General features: G+C 35.2%; 1 pseudogene; it reads left to right on the forward strand.

Moving 5' to 3' along the window:
- LOC137615070 (uncharacterized) overlaps window positions 1-4,735 on the forward strand; it is an 8,491-nt pseudogene extending 3,756 nt beyond the window's left edge.
- Window positions 4,736-12,500: the final 7,765 nt, after the last annotated feature.

Below are 12,500 nucleotides of genomic sequence, written 5' to 3' on the forward strand. Positions count from 1 at the left end.
AAGTTCAGATATATCAGTAAGCATCAGAAACAACGACAAAAAAAAATGCAATATTTCCATGGATTTTTTTTCTTTTTTTTTTTTTTTTTTTTTTTGGTTAAGCCAGAGAGAACATAGATTCACTTTGCAAATCCTTTGAAGAAGACAAAAACCTTGATATACACCGAGTCAGTAAAGAAATTTAGGGAAAAAATATGTTTAGAATATAAGCCATTATTAATCTTAAAACTTCTCTGCAATATAAAAAACAACTAAAAAAATATTTTACGAAACTAACACGCTAAAGATTTCAGCTGGCCTCAGCCATTTAATGGTTATTAAAAGATTACTGATACTGAATTACTTGGTTAATTGTTGCATGCTTTGGGTAAAGGGCAAAATCTAATGTTCTTATTTGATATTCATAAAACAATAAAGGCCCCCAGCCTATCAGTCATTCTCTCTCTCTCTCTCTCTCTCTCTCTCTCTCTCTCTCTCTCTCTCTCTCTCTCTCTCTCTCTCTCTCTCTCTCTCTTTATACACACACACACACACACACACACACACATATATATATATATATATATATATATATATATATATATATATATATATATATATATATATATAGATAGATAGATAGATATATATGTATGGATGTATATATATATATATATATATATATATATATATATATATATATATGTGTGTGTATATACGGACACACATATACAGTATATATATATATATATATATATATATATATATATATATATATATATATATATATATATATATATATATATAAGTGGCAAATAAGTATAATGCCGCATATCCATATTACGCTAAGCTAACGAGGCTCCACAATGTTATAAGACGTCTATTAAATGTCTAAAACTACACAACGAAGTTTAAACCTTTCGTCCATCATCTGTAGACTTGGTCACTCAATAAAAAAAAATAAATATATATATATATATATATATATTTATATATATATATATATATATATATATATATATATATATATATATATAACTACATAGACAACTACATCTATTACTAATGGCAATTTCCCATATACTGTATATGACTAAATGCACCATGCCCCCCCCCTCCCTCCTGCAGTCCCCAAAGCGGAAATCATCAATGGTCCAGAGATCTTTGTCCACAAAGGGTCGCTCACCGTCGCTGATTAACCTCACGTGTGTGGTCACGCACGGAACGGAAAAGCCTGTCTTCGTCTATTGGTTCCACCACAACAAGGTGAGACAAGATATGCTTTTTTTTCATGCTTCTGAGACGCAATATGCTTTTTTTATGTTTAAGTCAAAGCTATTATGCAGTCGCTGTTTTTTTTTTCTTTTTTAATATATGTTCCTATTTATTTTATATTCATTTGTTTATGTATTATCTGTTGGTTTTTATATTGTTTGGATGGAGTTCAAAACTGTTTTTTTTTGTATACGTCTTGTATTTTTTTTCTCTAAATTTCAATTTCACAATAGTATACCCTGCGGGTAAACTAATAGCTCTACCTCACTGGCGTCACCCTTTTTTAAGAGGTGAAAATGCACATGCTTAAAATAAACAGGTAAAATGCACATGGGGAAAATAAAGAGGCAAAAATGCACACGCTTAAAATAAAGGTTTAAAAATGCACATGCTAAAAATAGAGGTAAAAATGCACATGCTGAAAATACCTATTTTTTTCAACAAAAACGACAACAACTCGTCAAACTCTTTGAAACCCTAATTGGTTAAACGGGGTCCGAATATGACAAATATTTTTGACATGTAATACTTTTACATTTGAAGTTATTTTCCTTTGTTCTTAATAGCACCTCTGATGTCAGTACTAGTATTAATTCTGTTAATGATAACAACAGCAATACTACTTCAATTACTACTAATATAATTAACAATAATGAGTACCTGCATATACTAGGCTGAAAAAGAAAAAAGAAAAAAAAGGAGTTAACCTCATCATTAAGAATTTGCTGAAAAACCAGTAAGGAGAAAATGTGGATGAAATAAAAACACTAATATTAAGGAGAAAATGATAACAATAATGGTAATGAAATACAAGAGGAAAATAACGTAAAGAAAAAGATGGAGATATTTACTTTTAACCTTTCAATGGCTTCCAGAGTTTTGTCATATTCTCTCTCTTTTACACAATTGTTTCTAGATTTCTAAAAATTTCTTTAAAGCAAAGGTTTATCACTCAATAGCAAAAGGGGGGGGGGGTGGCTTAAGATTATAATTACAAGAACGAAGTTATATAGACTGAAAAGTAGATTGAATGAGATTTAAAATACAGAAAACAGTTTTTTTATGCTTTGAGAAATGAAAGTTATCAACATTTGAATATTGTCAACTTTCAAACGCGATTTTTCCCGTTTTTTTTTTTTTTTTTTTTTTTTGAAAGCCTCATTTCTTTTTCTGCACGACTTCGCTTTCTTTCAATTTCTCTATATATGTCGCTTTTCACACAATGTTTCATCATCCTCATCATCATCTCCTCCCACGCCTATTGACGCAAAGGCACTCGGTTAGATTTCGCCAGTCGTCACTATCTTGAGCTTTTAATTCAATACTTCTCCATTCATCATCTCCTACTTCACGCTTCATAGTCCTCAGCCATGTAGGCCTGGGTCTTCCAACTCTTCTAGTGCCTTGTGGATGCGAAGAGCATGTCTAAACCATTCACATACGGCACTCGGGTAATCTCTCTTATAGTTTCTTTTCTAATCCTGTCCTGCCATTTAACTCCCAATATTCTTCTGAGGGCCTTGTTCTCAAATATACAAAATCTGCTTTATATTGTTTCACTGTCATACCACGAATCATGTCCACACAGTAACTCCGATCTCACTAAACTGACGTATAACCTGATTTTTATATGTTAATTCAGGCGATTTGATTTCCAATTTTTACTTAAGCTAGCTATTGTCTGATTTGCTTTCTTCAATCTTTCATTAAACTCGCGTTCTAAAGATCCTGTATTAGAGATCATAGTTCCTAAATATCTAAAGGATTTCACCTCATTAATCCTTTCTCCTTCCAATGATATTTCATCTTCCATTGCATTTTCCGTTCTCATCAACTCTGTCTTTCTTCTATTTATCTTGAGCCAACTCTCATGTGATATTTCATGCATTCAGGTAAGCAAGCTTTGCAAGTCCTGTGGTGTTCTGCTAATAAGGACAGTCTCTGTCGCAGATCCTCGACTACGAAGGAAGGGGCGGAGTCACCGTTAACACGATAGCAAGTCGCGACACCGTCAGCTACCTGGTGATGAGGAAGGCCAACGTCAACGATTCCGGGACTTACAGCTGCAAGCCCTCCATAGGAGAGGATTCGCTAGCTACGCTTCATGTCCTTAATGGTTAGTATGTTATTCTTCATTTTCATTCATAAAACCTGGAGTTGGTGCCTGGGAGGACATTCAGCGGTAGGTTAAATTCGAAGGCTAAATAGTGGGTGCAGCTGAGGGCAAGAGGAACGCTGAAAAGACAATGTATTTCCATTTATAGGATTTGGGATAAAAGGCCAAGAGCTGGTGTTTGGGAAGATATTTAGCGGTAGGTTAAATTTGAAGGCTAAATTATGGGTGCAGCTGAGGGCAAGAGGGATGCTGAAAAGACAGTGTATTTTCATTCATAGGATTTTGGATAAAAGGCCCAGAGCTGGTGTCTGGGAGGACATTTAGCGGTAGGTTAAACATGAAGGCTAAATAGTGGGTGCAACTGAGGGCAAGAGGAACGCTGAAAAGACAATGTATTTCCATTTATAGGATTTGGGATAAAAGGCCCAGAGCTGGTGTTTGGGAAGATATTTAGCAGTAGGTTAAATTTGAAGGCTAAATAGTGGGTGCAGCTGAGGGCAAGAGGGACGCTGAAAAGACAGTGTATTTACATTCATAGGATTTTGGGATAAAAGGCCCGGGGCTGGTGCTTGGGAGGACATTCAGTGGTAAGTTAAATATGAAGGATAACAGTGGGTGCAGCTATGGACAAGAGGGACACTGATAAGACCGTTTAGTAAAGCTTCCAGTGCACCGCATGAGTTACAATGACGGCGTTATCCTCGTACGGTGGAAATAGTTGAGGAAAAACAGCCAGTTAGAGATCCTTAATTTTCACATATATTCAAACTTTCACACACACATATATTTCACAATAGCAGGGGTGTAAACTATTTTATCACATGAAAACTATGACTTTTCCCACTAACGCAAACCCACATAAGAACTCTCAGCCTGTATAGGAAATTCTCTACCTTGCTGGATGTTTTCAAAGGTGAGTAAAACGTAATGTATCATTTGTGGGACTTTTTCTTAGCAACAGAAATAGTTGGACATAACAGATTCTTTTACCAAACAAAATAAAATCTGAGACCCATATTTGTAAATTATAGAAAATTTCGATTACTTTCAAGAAAGCTTTCTACTTTTTCAAATAAAGATTTTGATTTATTTACTTCACTCCTAGAAAACCTAAGATCACTAATTTATCTTATTAACAGGCATCCTATATATTCCTCCTATTGAATGAATCTAAAATGTAAGCTAAGGTCAAATTTCTTCCACTTTTTCATAGGAGAACATCAAGCAGCGATGCAAATCAACAGCAGTTTGAAACTGACCATAGACTGGAAGCAACTTGTGACGTCACTGCTCATTGTTTTCTGGCATCTGAGCTGGATGGGGATTGGGCAAGGGGGAAATGAGGTGATACTCGACAGGATATAGGATTTCGAACGCAGCTCCAATGGATGAGATAATGTTCAAGTGAGTCATTGATATCTTCGAGGAGTAAATCGTTCTAGATGTCGAACGCAGCTCTTAAGAACAAGGTAATGTTCAAGTGAGTTATTGAGATCAATGAGTAAATCGTTCAAGATATCGAACGCAGCTCCGAAGAATGAGATAATGTTCAAGTGAGTCATCGAGATCAATAGGGAGCAAATCTTTCAAGATATCGAACGCAGCTCCGAAGAACGAGATAATGTTCGAGTGAGTCACTGAGATCAATAGGGAGTAAATCGTTCAAGATATCGTACGCAGCTCCGAAGAACGAGATAATGTTCCAGTGAGTCATTGAGATCAATAGGGAGTAAATCGTTCAATGTATCGAACGCAGCTCCGAAGAACGAGATAATGTTCGAGTGAGTCACTGAGATCAATAGGGAGTAAATCGTTCAATGTATCGAACGCAGCTCCGAAGAACGAGTTAATATTCGAGTGAGTCATTGAGACCGATACGGCATAAGTTGTTCATGATTTTGAAAGCAGTGCCGAAGAACGTGATAATGTTGGAGTGAGTCTAAGCTCAATAGGGATAGAGTCAATCATGATTTTGAAAGCAGCTTTGAAGAACGTGATAATGTTTGAGCTAGTCACTGTGATTAATAGGAAGTAGGTCGATTATGATTTTAAATGCAGCTCCGAGGAACAAGATAATGTTTGAGTGAGTCATATTGAGATCAATAGAGAATAAGTAATTCAAGATTTCGAACACAGCTCCGAAGAACGAGATAAGGTTCGAGTGAGTCTGAGATCAATAAGGATAGTCGATCACGATTTCGAAAGCGGCTCCGAAGAACAAGGAAACGATTCAGTGAATCTGAGATCGATAGGGCTATAGTTGCTAAAAATTTCGAACACAGCTCCGAAGAACGAGATAATGATCGAATGCGTCGCTGAGATCAATAGGGAGAGAGTCGTTCAAGATTTCGAACGCAGCTTCGAAGAACGAAATAATGTTCGAGTGAGTCATTGAGATTAATTGGGATAGAATCGATCATGATTTTGAATGCAGCTTCGAAGAACAAGATAAGGTTTGAGTGAGTCTGAGATCAATAAGGATAGTCGATCCTGATTTCGAACGCAGCTCCAAAAAACCAGATAAAAATTGAGTGAGTCTGAGATCAAAGGGTATATACTTGTTCCAAATTCATAAGCAGCTTTGAAGAACGAGACAACGTTTGAGTGAGTCACTGAGATCAATAGAGATAGAGTCGATTATGATTTCGAACGTAGCTTCGAAGTACGAGATAATGTTTGAGTGAGTCACTGTGATTAAGGAGTAAATCGATCATGATTTCAAATGCAGCTCCGAGGAACAAGATAATGTTCAAGTGAGTCATTGAGATCAATAGGGAGAGAGTCGATCATGATTTCGAACGCAGCTCCGAAAAACAAGATAATGATTGAGTGAGTTTGATATCAATAGGTATATAATCATTCCAAAATTCGCACGCAGCCTTGAAGAACGAAATAATGTTTGAGTGAGTCATTGAGATCAACACGAATAAAGTCTGTTCAAGTGAGTCATTGAGATCAACAGAGATAGAGTCGATCATAATTTCAAACGTAGCTTCGAAGTACGAGACAATGTTTGAGTGAGTCACTGTGATCAATAAGGAGTAAATCGATCATGATTTCAAATGCAGCTCCGAGGAACGACATAATGTTCGAGTGAGTCATTGAGATCAATAGGGAGAGAGTCGTTTAAGATTTCGAACGCAACTCCAAAGAACGAGATAATGTTCGAGTGAGTCATTGAGATCAATAGGGAGAGAGTCGTTTAAGATTTCGAACGCAACTCCAAAGAACGAGATAATGTTCGAGTGAGTCATTGAGATCAATAGGGATAGAATCGATCAAAATTTTGAACACAGCTCCGAAGAATGAGATAATGTTCGAGTGAGTCACCGAGTTAGGGAGTAAGTCGTTCAAGATTGTGAAACAAGCTCTAGGGACTGAGAGAGGATAATGTTTGAATGAGTCGTTGGCGACAGCCTTTTCCCCAAAATTTTGTCACCCAAGAGAAGGAATTAGGGAAGAAAAATGTGTTGTTTAAGCTTCATCACAGAGATACTCTTTTGCATATCACTTGTTACATAGGAAAGATGATTGATTGTAGGCATGAACCTTCAAGATGAAAAGTGTTTTGTAAAGTGTTTAGTGAGTGTTTCAAATACCATCGTGTATGGAAAGCTTTTAAACACCGTCGGATTAAGAGCTCCTTCTGAAAAAAAGGAAAGATATCAGTTGGTCCTGAACAGTGTAAAGTTAAACTTGTTCCTGTACAGAATGTTTTGTAATAAAAGTTTATCTAGTATTAAGCCATGTAAATAACAACGATGACTTTATCGTTAAATACCACTGTTTAAAATAACGTCATGACTGTTCGTGTCAATCATTATAATTGTTTTATGTATACCTGTGGCGTGAAAGACCATGATGTCGTGAGATATGGAAAGGAATTATGTGGATTTCCCCTTCGTTATGTTCGTAAGTGATGCCTCTCAATGATACGGTGTAACGTAATTAATTGCCTGTCTGTTTCCTGGTCGGCCTATTAGTACTTACACCAACAACAAAGAACTATTGGGTCTGTCCCAATCTTTTCACCTCCCACTGCACTTCAATTTAACCCTTTTCCCTCCAATCCTTCCAATTCTAATTTTCCCCCTCCCCTCCCCCACCTATCCTATATCCCTATACTGTAGCTGTGTAGCTATTTAAACTCAAGTTTTCCAACTTTCTGGGTAGCTTTTGTGAGTATCTTATGTTATAAGCTACATAACTAGACTAATTTTTTTTTAATGAGGCCCACTTGCACTGACTGACAGCGGTGCCCTTTTAATTCGGAAAAGTTTCCTCCTATCTGATTGGTTAGAAATATCTTGTCCAACCAATCAGCGATTAGGAAACTTTTCCGAGCTAAAAGGGCACCCTTACGAGTCGGTGTAAATCTGCCTCACTAAAAATAATTAACTATAGCAGTCTTTATTCAATAAGTTCATGTATTTCTCCGTTGGAGATTTATGCAAGATCTTATTATTGGTGAACAATTACTAGGAGGGAGATGATTCTATTCTACAGATCAAGGGAGATGATTCTATTCTACAGATCAAGGGAGATGATTCTATTCTACAGATCACGAATTGATTGGAAATTATAACTTTGTTCAGATTTTCTACTTTACAGCATGATATACGATTCTATTGCAAACAGGTATACAAAAATCTTCAAAATTAACCAATGCAGGGACACAATCTTACTTTTTATTGAGATTACGAACATATTTTCATACAGAGAACTCAAATAGGAAGAAATGGAGATTATTGATAAACTTTGTGAAACCATATCAACTAAGACAAAATTTTAATGGAGATTGTTAATAACTTTACAAAAAGCCTAAATAGGAATAAATTCTAATGGATAGTAAAATCTATAATGAAGATTAATCATAAAATTTCATGAAACTAACGAAGATATAATAAAAATTTCATTTTAATTCTTATCTTATCTCTGCTATCACACATAAAAATATAGATATTTTCTTTGCATTGCCTCGTTTAAGTGATGATTTATTCTAAAAGAGAAGACTACTATACAAGATGCTTTAGCATACAAATGAGTATTGCCTGACCACATTCGTCTCTTTTCTAGAGCTTCCACTCAAAACTTCAACATATCAAAATTACATCGTTAGGGTCAAATTTAAACCCTGTAAGGTCAAAATCGGACACGGTAAAGTTGAATTTCGATTGCAAGGTTAAATCAGACTTCGTTAAGTTAAACTCAGGCTAGATAAGGTCAAATCTAGATCTTGCAAGATCCAATCAGGTTTCGTTAAGGTTAGACTCTGGCTTTGTAAGGTCAAATTCAAACCCTGGAAGATTCAATAAGGCCTCGTTAAGGTCAAACACAGGCTAGGCAAGGTCAAATTCAAACACAGCAAGATTCAATAAGGCCTCGTAAAGGTCAGACTCAGGCAATGTCATGTCAAATTCAGACCATTCAAGATTCAATTAGGCCTCGTTAAGGTCAAATTCAGACTCAGTAAGGTAAAATTCAGATTCTACATGGTGTAATCAGACCTCCCTGATACAGGTATATAACTAAAATTTAATTTAAAAAAAAAATCTAATTTCTGTAGAAAATCGGGAATTCAATCCGAGATGACTAATGGTTTAAGTAAATGATACAAAACCAGATGATTTGGCAGAAACAAAGACATTTCTTAATTTCATTGCGCGTACAAAGAAATAAATATAATTACTACATTTAATAGGGTTCACCAAAAAGTAAAAATTAAAACTCTCGCCTTTATAACTTACTTATTCCAACAACTGCGCGGAGCCAGTACAAATATGTCAAACTTCCTGGTAAATCCCCGACTAAAAATAAAAAAGTATTGAACGCGTAATAAAAAATAAGATATTTTCCAACATCGAGCAAATGAATATTTCAAATAATCGATTCGAACTGCGTTGCCTCATGCTAGATAGCAAAGAATTGGAACTTCCGAGACCCAGGGGTTAGTGAAGCTAGCTAATATCAAGAATAGTTTGAACTAAATGAAAATATCTCCGTTTTAAAGATAAGGCGAAAAAAAAGGGGGGGGGGGAGGGGGCTGGTTAATAAGTCAAGCCCATCTGGGCATATTTTTTTATTTCTTTATTTTTTTTAACCCAAGGGGAGAGAAATTTCGCTAGTATGCCTATGAACTCTTAGATTGGATAATACTGGGTAATATAGGCTCATTTAACACCATATTGTTACTTGTGGTATGTGTGTATATATATATATATATATATATATATATATATATATATATATATATATATATATATATATATATATATTTATATATATACACACACATATTTATACACAATAAATTTTATTTTAGCCAAGGGAAGAGAAATGTCGCTAGTATGCATCTGAACTGTTAGATTGGATAATACCTGGTCATATAGGTTCATTCAACACCATATTGTTACTTGTGGTATATATATGTGTATATATATATATATATATATATATATATATATATATATATATATATATATATATATATATATATATATATATACAGGAAGGTTGGGGCATCTGGAACGCCGTAGATTTAATATAAATAGGATGGAGAAAAGCCAGCGTAGCATCATACATTTATTTTCCGAATTTTCGAGACTTTGGGTCTCATCATCAGGGCTGTAAAATATACAAAATATACAAATTAAAAAAGACTCAGTATCAATGTTAATATAAATAGAACAACGTAAAAGTTAAATCATTTAAAAAATTGAACTAAAAAAAATTGAACTAATAAAAAATATATATATATAAAATTAAAAAGCGAAGAATGCTCAAGTTAGTACCTATCTCTATGGAGCTAAAAAACCGAGTGACGTGTTCTGGTTTGGAAAGGAGGGCGTCAACTATGTTATATATAAAACTGTGGAAGAAGTCTGACCATTTAATGAAGGCACAAGCTGTTTGATTGTCAACGACTCCAAAACAGAGAGAGAATAGTCATTGGGCGCTTGGGTGACAATGTGAAAATCCTTATATGAGAATGCTGTTTTACATTTGTTACAATGTTCTCGTATGTTAGAAAATTCTTTGGTTTTTAAAGGTTTTTAAAGTACATCCCGTACGGTGACTGACTCCGAGATGAGAGTCGATTCTGACTTTGAGCAATCTCTTGGTGGCCCCCACGTATTTCCCGATCTTACATTTCGGGCAAGTAAAGCAATATACCACCAAAGAGCGCATCAAAGCCGGAAGTTTATCTTTGTGGGAGAACAAAGAACCCAGGTTTTAGGATTTTTTTCTATCAACTTAAGGTTCACAGCCGGAAAAGTTTTCTGAATAACTTTTTGTATTTGCACCTTAAATGTGTTAGACTGAATTAGAGGTATAGAGGCATACATCAATAATTTAGGCACGTTCGGTACAAGTTGACGTGGTTGAAATTTATCCTTTAAAAAGTTATTTACATATTTGAAGAATAAGGCTGGAGGATACGAATTGTTTTTAAAGAACTGAAGTAAAAACTGGATTTCGCTATGGAAGTTATGCCAGTTGGAGGATAACGTATAAGCACGGTGTAACAGTGTGGAAATACTATTTAATTTAAATATCATGGAACAACTGCTATAGAAGTTGGTACCTTGACCTGTAAACGTCTTTTTTCTAAAGACGCTTGTATTAAAACCATTTTCTGTCCTAGTAATTAAAACATCTAAAAAAGCAAGTTGGTTGTCTTGTTCATGCTCAATTGAGAAATTTATATTAGGATGTAGGCCATTGATATATTGCAAGAAAGCTTCAGCTGCTTCTCGGGACCTAAATAGAGCAATGGTGTCATCCACATATCGCTTATAAAAGAGAGGGTGATATGACAAGGGACACCCATCCAGCATCTGTTCCTCAAAAGAGCACATAAAAGCATTAGCCATAACTGCTCTTTTGAGGAACAGATGCTGGATGGGTGTCCCTTGTCATATCACCCTCTCTTTTATAAGCGATATGTGGATGACACCATTGCTCTATTTAGGTCCCGAGAAGCAGCTGAAGCTTTCTTGCAATATATCAATGGCCTACATCCTAATATAAATTTCTCAATTGAGCATGAACAAGACAACCAACTTGCTTTTTTAGATGTTTTAATTACTAGGACAGAAAATGGTTTTAATACAAGCGTCTTTAGAAAAAAGACGTTTACAGGTCAAGGTACCAACTTCTATAGCAGTTGTTCCATGATATTTAAATTAAATAGTATTTCCACACTGTTACACCGTGCTTATACGTTATCCTCCAACTGGCATAACTTCCATAGCGAAATCCAGTTTTTACTTCAGTTCTTTAAAAACAATTCGTATCCTCCAGCCTTATTCTTCAAATATGTAAATAACTTTTTAAATGATAAATTTCAACCACGTCAACTTGTACCGAACGTGCCTAAATTATTGATGTATGCCTCTATACCTCTAATTCAGTCTAACACATTTAAGGTGCAAATACAAAAAGTTATTCAGAAAACTTTTCCGGCTGTGAACCTTAAGTTGATAGAAAAAAATCCTAAAACCCTGGGTTCTTTGTTCTCCCACAAAGATAAACTTCCGGCTTTGATGCGCTCTTTGGTGGTATATTGCTTTACTTGCCCGAAATGTAAGATCGGGAAATACGTGGGGGCCACCAAGAGATTGCTCAAAGTCAGAATCGACTCTCATCTCGGAGTCAGTCACCGTACGGGATGTACTTTATAAACCAAAGAATTTTCTAACATACGAGAACATTGTAACAAATGTAAAACAGCATTCTCATATAAGGATTTTCACATTGTCACCCAAGCGCCCAATGACTATTCTCTCTCTGTTTTGGAGTCGTTGACAATCAAACAGCTTGTGCCTTCATAAAATGGTCAGACTTCTTCCACAGTTTTATATATAACATAGTTGACGTCCTCCTTTCCAAACCAGAACACGTCACTCGGTTTTTTAGCTCCATAGAGATAGGTACTAACTTGAGCATTCTTCGCTTTTTAATTTTATATATATATATTTTTTATTAGTTCAATTTTTTTAGTTCAATTTTTTAAATGATTTAACTTTTACGTTGTTCTATTCATATTAACATTGATTCTGAAACTTTTTTAATTTGTATATTTTGTATATTTTACAGCCCTGATGATGAGACCCAAAGTCTCGAAAAT

Source organism: Palaemon carinicauda, chromosome 21 (assembly GCF_036898095.1).
Source record: "Palaemon carinicauda isolate YSFRI2023 chromosome 21, ASM3689809v2, whole genome shotgun sequence".
NCBI classification, from domain to species: Eukaryota; Metazoa; Arthropoda; class Malacostraca; order Decapoda; family Palaemonidae; genus Palaemon; species Palaemon carinicauda.